Source organism: Battus philenor, unplaced genomic scaffold, assembly GCF_028537555.1.
Source record: "Battus philenor isolate CCGP_79_NKW_IND1 unplaced genomic scaffold, ilBatPhil1.0.hap1 SCAF_13, whole genome shotgun sequence".
NCBI classification, from domain to species: Eukaryota; Metazoa; Arthropoda; class Insecta; order Lepidoptera; family Papilionidae; genus Battus; species Battus philenor.
The window spans coordinates 6,349,699-6,362,958 of record NW_027181675.1 but is presented as its reverse complement, the minus strand read 5'-3'; the positions used below and the strand labels follow the sequence as shown (position 1 = coordinate 6,362,958).

General features: G+C 30.6%; 1 protein-coding gene across 2 annotated transcripts in view; it reads right to left on the bottom strand.

Annotated features, from left to right (window-relative positions):
- The window catches only part of LOC137933368 (putative phospholipase B-like lamina ancestor), a 36,315-nt gene that overhangs the window by 17,192 nt on the left and 5,863 nt on the right, over positions 1-13,260 (bottom strand). For both annotated transcript variants that reach the window (XM_068777300.1, XM_068777301.1), the window contains exon 2: positions 6,478-6,588. The gene's annotated coding sequence lies outside the window, so the exon portion shown is untranslated. The remainder of the gene's footprint in view (positions 1-6,477; positions 6,589-13,260) is intronic.

The following is a 13,260-nucleotide window of genomic DNA, read 5'->3' as shown; positions in this document are numbered from 1 at the left end:
TTTGCATTATCATTAACGGCATCTTTCTGACTGCGTAATCGGCTTGGGGACAAGATCCCCAAAAAAGTAATGTCACTGCCCTTTTGCCGATTTATTGCTGTTGAATTGTCAGTACAAACAAAGTACATAGACTTCGAAAACAACAATTAATGTTGTATTCATATTGTCTCACCACGCAGCACTAACGTAATAAACAATATATTTCCTGTTATAATCGATGCGATGTTTTGCAAAATCGGTGACTTCAATCCACTTGAGGTTTACAGAATCGATTCGCTTGAAAACGTATAAACTATTTCGAGTATGGAATCTTAAGAAGGTAAGAGTTGATTATTGCGATAAACTGTTGCGAATATTGCACAGATCTGAATGCGCCGATCAAATTTTTTACCATGACTCATAGTTCAATATTTCTGTACTTGTTTTGTTTCCCCTCGTAACTAAATAATTGATAAATAATTTAAATACAAAATATCCTTATTCAAATAAGCATTTAAATGCACTTTTGAATCGTTGATTATTTTAACATTGTACGTAGCTACCACCGTCTGGGAATGCTGATCAGCTGAAAAAGTCGGACAGAAATTGAACAGTTGCGGTTTTTAAATGAAATTAAGAATTTTTTATACTCGTATGTACATAACATTATAAATCATTAAGTGAATCCAAAAACCCAGATCCACACATTTCGATCAACTAAAAACTCTTAATTGCTATCTATAGTAAGATTTACCTAATAATATACTTTAAATTATTGATTTAACATAAAGAAAAAGTAGGTATTAGAACCGTTGAGGAACTTTGTTATATATTATATATTTACGTATACTCAGATACATGAAGGATTCGTTAACTTTTTGAAGGCATACAAATGAAGATTGTAATATTTATGATTAAATTTTCGACATAATTTCAAATAAAGAACCAATTTATGTGGATATTCTGAAAATAAAAAGAAATATTATACAGTGAATATTTGTAAAAACATTCATATGGCAAAAAATAGCAGCAAGCCTCATTCTAAATCAATTTATTTAAGTTAAATAAACTGAAAACTAAAGCGAGCGCTAAAAATTGACTTTCCGATTGATGTCTTTCCTGTTATAAGTATAATAAATTCCCTTTAATCTGTTGATTGAACTATTGGAGATTCACGTGGCTTTCAAAAAAACACCAAAGTGATGACGTTAAGCTCGCTTTAATTTAAAACAACAAAAAAAAGTCAATGACAATAATGTCAGACGTCAAAACTATTTCTGCCAAAATTATTTAATAGCTTCGGATACAAAAAAGGTTACATTATTTAACAACAAGGTACCGCGATAGTTAAAAATAGAGAAATACTCATAGTAATAAATTATGCTGCTCTATTCGTAAATATTTATCGCTAACAAATTGTCTGAGATGATCACTTCATACAATTTCAAATGGAGTCTAAACGCCCTTCAGTCGTTTACGCATGTTATTGGCATGTCTGAGCAAATACATTTTTTGGATACTGTTCAAAAGTCACGTATCGTTTTAGCGTAGCTAACGTGTGGCCAATATATCATCTCACCAGGATTTCTCTGGCACCTAAGGGTAATAAGATAAATTAACTACTAAACATTATCCACGATGATTAGTTATAGGTGTAAAAGCGTTAAAGCAGGAAATATGTAGCTCATTTGCATTGAATTGATGTATAGCACACATCCAAAAATTAATAATTTTAGTAATAATAAATAACGTAATGTTGATATAGCATGAAAAGGCGTTTAAAAAATTGCAATTCGAATTTTAAAAACGCTACTGTAAGTTCTCATAAGTTATTGGCCTGTTGCATTTCAATAGATAAAATAAATTATCATAATATTTCTCAACGTGATCACTTTATATAGGGTGATTAAAAAAACTATTAGATCTAAAACTTTTTGCTGACAAATGAGCTTTTTTTTAAACAATCGCTCTGTATATAAATTAATTATAGTAATCTGATAGTTTTCGATTTGAAAAAGATGTCAAACTTGTAACGTTTAACAGCTCTAAACAGTTAACGAATAGGCTAGTAGTAGTTATAAAATCGTATCTTGCAATATTTTTAACACTTACAAAAAACAATAATCGTCAAAGAGTAAAAAATGTAAAAAATCGTGAAGTACGATAAAGTTTTAATGAGAATTTGCATAAACACCCATTTCCGGAAAATACGAATACAAATTTACTCTAATATCATGCTAATAATTCAAAAATAATTCCCTGTAATATAAAACAGGTCTTTCTTACTTTACATGTTTTACTAAAATGTCTTCTTTACATTTGTGTTGCACTTGGAAAAATAAAACATATATGCTTAAGAGCCACATTTAGAAAACATTGCTGATCGTTTTGCTTTATAACTTCATCTACACAAAATGGGACAAAACTTGGTCTAGTCATAAATACTATACTAATTAAAAATAAATCAAACATTACGTTTGAATTTGGATCATTTATATATGATTGCTCATTATGTTTTCTTATTTTCGCGCCAATACATTATAATTTTTTTTTTTATATTATAAAATATGTTTTGATATTGAAATGGAGTAGTGATAAAAAAACCGAATCACTGTGATTGCATTACGTAAATAGGTATGGTGCCAAATACAATATTTACAATCCTCCACACGCTTGGTATTAGTCAAATGTTTGTGTACTGAGCTATTGATAGGTACAATGAAACTTCCTTTATGTGACAGAAAAAAATCTGACCGTCCACGTTGCGTAAAAAGGCGAACAAATGCACTGGTTATTTCTTAACTGTTAATTTTATAATACTTAAGCGGTACGGAAAGGAAGGTCATAGAAAAATTTTGTTTGTATAATAGATGTGAAAAATATACTTTTTACAATTACAATTGAGCGATATTTTAACAAACAAAATGACCATATTTATGCTAAAAGCTTTGAAGAAGCTTTCCAATTAGTCAACAGAATACAACGTGAACATTATCGGACTTCAGTGATTGTTTGATGGGGTGTTAGCTACGAAAGAGTGACTGAGCCATATTTTTATGAAAAATGTACCAAAACTTCGGCACAACTGTACTTATATACTATTCTTAAGAGGGTAGTTAAGCCCTTAGCAACACCATGTTCTATAAACAAGAATGGTCCTTTCAGTAAGACACGGCGCCGGGCCATTGAGCTCGATCCACCCAATTTGGTTAGAAACGAAAGTTCTAGACTGCGCCAGAACTGAAGGCTTGCCATCATATAATCCTGAACTTCATCCATTGGAATATGATTCACGGTCAGTTTTAGACAATTAGGCTCGTTCTAAACGCCATGATAGCTTGGAGTCCCAAAACAATCTATATGATTGGCAGTAAAATACCTATGGAAAGAGTGCGCGCGTCTGTTCAAAACTAGCTACAACGTTTAAAAGACTATCACAGCCAATGAATACTACTTCGAGTAAGCTTTATATATTTTTAATCGTTTTATATTAATGAATTGAAGTGACATACTGTGATGGTAATAAATATAACATGCATCAAAAAATGTTATTTTTCTTTGTAACAATATTTATGATAAGACTAAGTATTTAAGTTATTTTTTTCTGATAACTACACTACTTCATCATATTTAAATAATAGTTAGCTATCTAAATGTTTGATTTGTGCTTTAAATTAACAATTGAAATTAACTAAATGCTAAAAAACAATAGACACCTCCTTGTATTTAAATCAAAATATCTTTATTCTAGTAGGTACTACACGCACTTTTGAATAATCAATTATTTTAACATTATAAATAGCTACCGCCGGCTCAGAACGGTGATTTGTTGAGAAAAGGCACATAGAAACTCAACAGTAGCTCTTTTTAAATAAAATTTAAATATGTTTGATCTATACATTATAACACCAACTATTTAAATGAGCCAACAAACCATGTTATATTTCATCAACTTAAAACTCTTGAATGCTGTAAGATCCATTTAATATACCTTTCATTGTAGAATTAAAACTACGAAAAGGTACGTTTTAGAAATATTGAGGAACTTTAATATTTTTGCATATATTCAAATTCGTGAAGGATTTTTTATTTCAAGGCGAAATTACTTGTTTTATTATAGTAATGTGTTGTAGAATTAATAAATAATTTACTTGCAGTTAAGTTATGTATATGAAAACTATTTATCTAAATTAAATGGTATATATTTCATAGTCAATTATGTTAATCAGGGACGGAATGTTTGGTCTGCCCAACACAAGAACTCGGTCAATGACCTCCCAGGCCATCATTTAAAGCGGTGCGTGCTTTCAAATGCGCAACAAGTGCATTCGCCTATTGAAATAAATGCAACGTTTTCTTTTTCAATCGGAATTTGTTATCGGAATATCATATGAATGGTATATAGCAATATTTTACATTGTTGCAATTTTGAATTTTTTTTACAAATTAAAATATTTCATATTTTGAACACTGAGCTTTATTAAATTTCTTCAGACGATGAGATGATTAAATTGTTATCTAATTTTTATTATAACAAAACTAAGTAAAGACATTTTTAAAGTTACTCGTTGAACGACGTAATGTTTTAAACAGTTTTGATAAATGTATACAATATTTTATTTTGAGATTTATTCTGCTCAACTAATAAAAAAAAACTTTATTCATAGCGTAACATGTCACAGACACGCATAATCATCAATAGTAATCGTATGCTTACGAAACAGAACTATAGGATGGGCCATTAGGTTGCGCGGATTTAAAATAATCATAGAAAACTAAAAAAACCTAGGTAATAAAATGCATATGTATAATATAGTAAGCACATGGGACATATTTTTTAAATAACATCACTGAGATGTGTGTTATACAAATATGCTCGTTGGAAATCGCCCTTGGTTTATTGTGTAAACGCGACATACAACTTGTACAACGAAAAAATCCTGTGGTGTGAGATCTGGGCCCCATGAGAGCCACAAAAACATCCCCTCGACGCTATATCAGTTTTCACCAAAGATTTCGTTTACAACTGCTAAAGGCTCATTAGATTATGTTATGTTGCGCCATCTTGCTGAAATCACATTCGACTGTTGGAGGATTTAGAATTATGCAATAGTGGAACGAAAAAGTTACCTTAATTTGAAATTTACACGCCTTTCAGACCATTATGTACTAAGAAAACGTAGTCTCACAGTAAAATCTTAATACGGCTTTGTTTTATTTAAGATATATATACAAATAGATAAAATTTGAGTGTCTGTTTGTAACATTAAAATGACCGATTTTAATTACTTGCGTATGAACATATATACGGTACATATACAACAATATTTTTTTTTTTCAATTTTTGTCTGTCTGTTCCGGCTAATCTTTGAAATTAATGGACCGATTATTTTTAATAATGTAGATAAATGAGCTCTACATTCACCCCGTAAAATTAAATAAAATGAATTATCACCGTGTATATTAATATCAACATCCATTCTACGATAAAAAAAATTAAAACTTTTTACACCTCTGCGTACAGTTAATAATCTAAAAGTAAAAACAGATTGTGTTTGTCTCGGTCTCTATTGTTCGCCTAGTAAAGACTTTATTAATAATTAATAATAAATAAGTAATACAAAAGAATTTTCCTGGTTTATCGTTAATCGTAACTACTTAAAGGTGACTTTCAATATGAATATTATAACGACCTTCGGCATAATTACGTCCAGTGAAGACGCCTCTTCGCGACCTTCATGGTTAGATGTGCTATACACTACAATTCAGAAACAGAGGATATTTACGACTTATAACGTTACCGCTGTGCTCATGCTGTGACTAGTCTGAGAAAAGCGGAGCGAGGGGGGGAGGGGTGAGAAAAGTTAAACCTACTTAATACATCGGTTTTTGACCTACTATCATTAGTTCTATTCAGTCTTTGTAAATACCCTCAATTTGTAATGCTATACGCATACAGAGTGACAGCCTAAACCGGATTGTCCGCATGGGCGCCCTTGCGTTCAATCATTCCATGATGCGGCCGCCTATATCTAAAACTCAGAGTTCCCTTCATCATAATTATCATTTTTGCTGTAAAACGTCCGTTGCTGTGCACTGGTCTTTCCCGTTCCAGTAAATCCGGTTGGAAGCATCTTACATCCAGCTCTTCCAACAGGACCCCTTGATCCGGTGCAATAAATACTCTAATAAGTCAGTTCGTCTAGTACTTATAATAAGATCTATTTAATAATGTACTTTTAATTTCAGATTAAAAATTAAAAAAGTAAGGGCCAAGATATGTTGTGAAATTTTATTATATATGCGTAAACAAATAAATAAAGACCCGTGAAGGATTTAATAATTTTTTGAAGGGGAAGTTTAGGCTTTGATTTTTATTTCTAGTAATGATCATGTGCCTGTCACTATTTTAAAGATAAGAATTTAAATTTTGGAGCATCAGTGATATATCGTTCGTCTCATCAAGCTGTAATGCTATAAAGTAACAAAAATACTTACAACGACAGTGGTGTGACCACAATCACGAATTGTCGGCGTACTCAACCCATCGGGATAGAACGGTCTGCGACTTGGTGCGATGGCGGAACAAAAATCTAGTAGACTGCAGATCTGAAAACAAGAAATTTTAATAAATATTTACATTTATTTTGTTTATAACACAAATATGCAATGAATATATATGTAGGTACGTTTTTAGTGAACATTTCTTGTAAATATTGCACAATATTATATATATTTTATATATCCTCGTAATGCTATTGAAGAATGCACTTGAAATGAAAAATCAATTTGGCTTTATAATAGTCTATTGAAGTTATGCTTGAAAGTAGTTTCCTCAGAAATGTTATCTATGTTTTTATATAGATATAGTTTCGTTTAAAGATAATTATTTTTTACAGCCGGGTCAGTAATTCACTGCATTATCATTATCATAAATTAATAAATAAAAAAGTTTTTAACGTCGATGGTCATACAATGCGGTATTTTTAGTTCCAATCAATTATATTATTTAGTTCAAATTATTTAATATATTATTTAGTTCAAATCAAATATATATATTTTTTAGAATAAAATAAAATTAAATGTTTTTAAGTAAAATTATATAACCACCTAGTTTTTCGCCTAGTGTTTAATTAGTTAAATCATTATAATTGTACACACGTTTAATTATTTAATTAACACTTTATTTCGATTAATATTATTTAGACTTTTATTTTTATATAAATTTTATGACTTTTGTGTTTGTCGTGTGCAATAAATATACTAATCGCATTAAATACTGGTGATTTGATTTCCAATGGGTTTAAAAAAAATCATCGCGATAAAAATTGAAAAATAAATACCGGTTTTTGTTATTTGCTCTTTGCGTTTGTTGATTTCCAAAAAATTAAATTTCCTTACGCACAGCAATTCAAATTCAATTGATTTTAAATAATTTTACAAATTTAATACCCTACGTTTTACATATGTGTACATTGTTCATTGAGTCATTGTAACCCAGAGGTAGGGAGACAGATGCGATAGTAGATCGCGGATTCGATTCCCGGTATACAATCTTATATAAATCACACTTTTCGGCCACTCCAAGAGCATATGGCCTCCCCACTACGATTATCGGTGTTGCGCTACTCGCATCCAGCGACTTTTCACGACCTTGCTAAGACGGCGGTCCACTTAGTGGAAGTCTATTCACGCTGCGTCTACTTTCTCATGCCCTTTAATGTATGTATGTTACTCTTAATAAACCATTCCTATATAGCAGAGAATACTTGTGATGATATAGTGCAGTTTGCGTGCAGTAGTGACATTCGGTGGATTCAACAGATATTAAAAATAAACAGAACGCATTTTACACTGAGTAATAAAATAATGTTTGTTACACAAAATTTTATTATCCACAACTCTTTCAGAATTTATACAAAGTTTATACAAATCGTACCTGTATTTCAAAAACAATAAACTACTTTATGTTATGCTAAATCATTTGGTACTTTCGGTTCCTAAATACAATATTAATTAAGTATAAATCTTTTCGTGTATAATTTCTAAGAAGTGCGGTAATAGCAGTGAAGGACGTCCATCGAAGGTAAACAGATGACCTTGTTAACAAGGGATGCAGCCCGCTATCAATCGCTCGTATTAGAAATCTACGTGAGAATCCTACTAGCAGTGGAAATAACGTCGAACGACGAAATACTGTTTGAAATAACGATGATATAAGTTGAAATATTTAAAGTGTTTTCTACATATTTCATATCACTGACCAATACGCTATACATTATTATTTGCGGGATAGAGAAAATGCACAACGTATTTAAGTTAGTAATAGTGAGGTAAGGATGCTATTATGCGATACACGGAAAAAAAACTATAATCCACATCTGTTTCCACAGCGCGGGTGCTTTCTCTTACTCTGTAATATTAATTGTCTTGTATTTACTAAACGATTTGCCGTGTCTTTACACTAACTTTCATTTAACCTTGATTAAAACATGAAGAAATGAAAGCTTGTCATAGACTAACATGCCATAATTTCTTAAAATTTTAATATTGAAGTAAGTAACGTTATTCAAATTGATCAATTATTTCCGGATTTTCCGAAATAGTAGCGATGTGTAAAAGAATCTTTTCAAGTGTTGAATCCAACTACAATAATCTGCAACATTATTTTGCGTAAAAGAGTGCACCCAAACGGGTTTTTGTAAACGTCCCCAAATTATCTCGAAGTCCTATATTCGTATTATTCTTAGCAACTAACAACTATTGAAATCCTTATATTCTGAGCTAATTAATTAAAAAACTACGTCACACGTGACGCCTAACGTCCTTTAAATTTAAAACTAAGTGTTTGTTCGTTGGCATTTATAGCTTCATCGCGTTTAAGGTGTCAGCGCTGAGTCTAAACTTTTTTTATAGTAATTACGCTAGGTGACTAAAGGACTAAATTTGGCGCGAGCCGTATTTATTGCACAGGATTGGGTTAAAATTTTCATTATTAAATTTAAAAATAACAATTAGAGTAAATTATATTTATTACCATGTTCATCAATATGATATTTCATTCACATAAAGGGCGCGGTTACTAGTATAACCTGTTAGCAGAACTAGATACTGCATCTTTTAACGTGGAGCAAGAACTTTTATATGCGATGGTTGGACATAAGGTCAGATATAAGCAGCGTTAATGCGTACTTGAAAGAATTGTACGCATTTAGCAGGCTGGAGGTGAACTACCACCCGTACAAGTATTTATTTCTCAAAATCAACTTAAATGCAATGACAGCGGTCACATCACTAATGGCGTCCGAATTCAAATCCGCGTTCGAATTTGAGTTCGAACGCCCAAGAATGATTTTTAAAAAAAGTATTTTGTCTGTAATGGCCACCGGTAAGAAGCGTTCTGTCGTGAATGTTGCAGACTGAAAGGAGAGTTGCTATAATAAACAAATAATCCGGATATAAATGCTAACTTTTAGATATTATGATTTCGAATTTTAAGGCTGCTGAATATTAAACAGGGATTGGCTGTTCAACAGTATTGAATATAACAATTAGTGATACGTATAAAACACTAACGCTCGCCTCCCAATAAGATATAACTATAGTCATTTGACCTTGGAGACTTAATTAGTATTATGATATTTGTTTATATTTTTTGTGTAAATTATGCTGTTTATTTTCTTAACTACAATAAAATAAAAAAAAATAAATATCAACACTGAAGCAAAAAAATATATTATGTAATCGTGAACAATATTCAGTAAAAATTTTACTTTATATCAGTAAAGACATTGACGAACAACTATGGCGTGGTTATATAATTGACGCTAAACGTGCTAAATTTGATAACACTTCTTGCTTCACCGTTCACGGTTTATATTTTATTTTATTATTAGCTGAAATAATATTTTACATAATTTGGATAATTATTGAGTTATTTTGATGCCACTGCAACTGAGTTATTTCGATGTTTCTTATAATTAATTATAAACCAAATCAGAAAAATAGTAATTTAAAAAAGAGGAGAACTATTTTAATAGTTTATAAATTACAATAATTATTTTATGGCATATTTTTGGCCATTAGCATAACTGTGCATTGAACGTTTATAGTTTATTAATAACTGTCATCCGCGCGCTTCCGTTCTTAGCTGATCTCTACTCAGCGAAAGGAATATTTCTTCCATATTGAAAGTCTCTCTGCCTTATGATATGATTCCAAAGATTTAATTATGACTCAGTAAATAGCAGAAATATTTTGAATAGGTTAGAAGTTGATTTAAGACAATACGAATTATTTGGTAATAGATAACAGGTTTAGGTGAAAGCCAAAGGTTGACACAGGTTGGAGGAGGCTTTTACCCAAACAGGCTTCATACCAGTAAATAAGAAATAATAATAAAGAAATAAAAATAAATAAATGCAATTAGATATGATTCGAATTTAATTGTGTTTAAATATGTAAACTATGGCAAAAATTGTTTAGTATGAAATAAAGAAGTTATATTATTATTATTATAGATAATAGATTATAATATGTTTTTTTTTTTTTAATATTAATTATTTACTTTTTAGTATTTTAGCATTTGTAATATTCTATTTTTAAAACTATATTAATTCAAAAATAAACTGCACAGATAAAAAATGTATACCGGTCGTATATTGACCCCATTTTAAGTAACCGTTGTTCAAAGTCAAGTACAAATGAAATCAAGAAATGTATTTAAATACAACCGAAAACCAAACAACGTTATCACATTTGCTTACGTAGTCCGATTTACTGTTTTATTTAATGAAGATATTTCTAGACCCATTACTAACACTACTATCGCTTTATATAGGGTGATCGATTATAGATGTAATAGCTCTAAAAGGGTAAAGGTATAACTAATTGGTCAGCAAAAACTTTAAAAACTTTTATACCTGTTTCAAATCACTCTATATAAAATAAAGAATATAATAATTAATTTATTTATAAATGTAATAATAATAATAAATATCATAATTAATTTAAATACGTAGTAATACGAGTATTGTAATCGCTTTTTCTTACTACAATATCATTACGTTATTTATTATTTCTGAAAGCATTAATTTTTGGATAGGATATACCGTACAATAAGTATAATAATAGTGTATGTTTAGCTAGACATTTACGGCTTTAAAACTTACATCAATCATCGTGAATAATAAAAAGCTCAAATTTGTGTAGCAGATGGTAGGGAAACAACATTAAAAAATGTTAACCCAAAAAAAATATTTCTTTTAATCTTTGATTCTTCAAATAATCTCTTATTACGTCAACTTGTTTGAGCACTGTAGGTGTTTATTTTAGATTTCTTTAACTATATCGACGGTTTCCTCGAAAACATCTACTCACACATTGCACTACTACCGAGAACGCTGTACCGCGCCTTAGATATGCGCGCGGTGAGACGGGGGAGACGGGTATCAGCTGCTTTGTTCTGTTAGTCTGTCAAAGCACGCGCTGACGTCCATGCTCTTTTTCCCCATCCCCACTTGGCCGCGCTTTTCTAAGATACGGTACAACGATTTCAGTAACACTATTACTAATTCCACTGAATTAAGAAAAATGTTATGCACGCTCTCTAATCTCTTGGTTGACAATTATACCTAGAAATTATACAATGTCATATTGATAATCATCTGGTATTTTGTTTCAGGCCACCTGGGTGAGACATCTCGTCTGGCCCAGACTAGACCATAATGATGCCCGCAATAAGACAAACTGTCATCGGGTCGTATGACCCTTGCGTCTGGGCCGCTATCGTCGACGGTTGTTACAAACTCGATTAAATGTTATATAAGCCAGTATAAGTTATAGGTATTAAAAAGATAAAGTTAACATTTTTATTAAGCACTTAACATACTTTTAATCTCATATTATTCATAGTTTTTTAATAACGAATCATTTATTGTAAATGTTAAACTAGAACTCAACGCTGCCTTTTATGCCAAATGCTTAAAGTAAATAAGTTTTAAATAGATGATTCTAAAGCAGATATATTTACTTTATGAATTGATGTTCGAAGTTATATATTGTATACAATATATAATCTTATACACGACGTAATTGGTAAGAAGTGTAAAAACTTTAAATGTGTAGCTCATTTGCTATATATCCGAAAAATTAAATAAAATAATGTTAACATATTAAGAAAAAGCGTTTTTAATTTCAGATTCACTACACATTAAAGATTTTATTTAGATTAAAGTTAGATTACTACATATTAAAATTAATTATTATTTACTATCTGTCCTGCAGGGTTTTTGTAGACCCAGAAGTTTTCAATAGATATCGCATTCCAATAGAGTTTCAGATTGGTTAAAGCTTTTTCATTTAATGCTTTTACAACTGTAACAGATTACCCATGTACAATTGACATTCCGCCATGTGTCGCATTCAACTGGGCCGTCTCCCGTGCGCTGCCTCTTATTGCAGTACGTGAACAGTTGCGTTGAGACGATCAATCAACCATAATATGGATACAACAAGTTTCCTAATAACATTTATTAAGATCTTTTTTTAAAAACCATTACCCGTTATAGATATTGCAGAGTCATGCTCAGTGTGATGAATACTGATTACGCTTAAATTAACATTAAAATTACGCGTAAAGCAATAATAATTAAGCACAATAATTTAAAAAAATTGTCTATTACGTCTTTCCTACCTTACATATTTTTTATATTACATAATTTGTAACTGCTCTGTTTTTTTTTTACAATTTATTGCTATTTTAACAATATTTGGCATTGTTAGTATACAATAAAGAAGTCATAATGCAAGGACATAACACAATAAAGTATAATTGAATAATCATTTCTAGCTGTAATTATTGCACTGTTTACTATAAATAATACAATTTACAAAAGGTACATTGATTATTTTTACGTAAAATGATTTTTTTATTCTATTGATTTTATTGATAAGTATAATACAGATGATAAACATAGAAAAGCATTATAATTTGAAAATAGGTTTCCTGTATTCGGTGCTAATACACCTTACCTATGTATCTAAATTTATTTAAAAGATTACCATCTATGTACTGACTCGTCATTATATCTCTGGACCCACAAGACTTGCGCTTCCCGTATCCTACGACTTCTCTCTATTACGCACATGTATAAATATATTAATTTTTTTTCGAAAGTAGTGGTTTTACCTAACAAATTCAGATTTGGGATTGATTATATCTGCGAGACTAACATATCAGGAGAAGTTTGCGACTGGCAATTTACATGTCACAGCTCGACA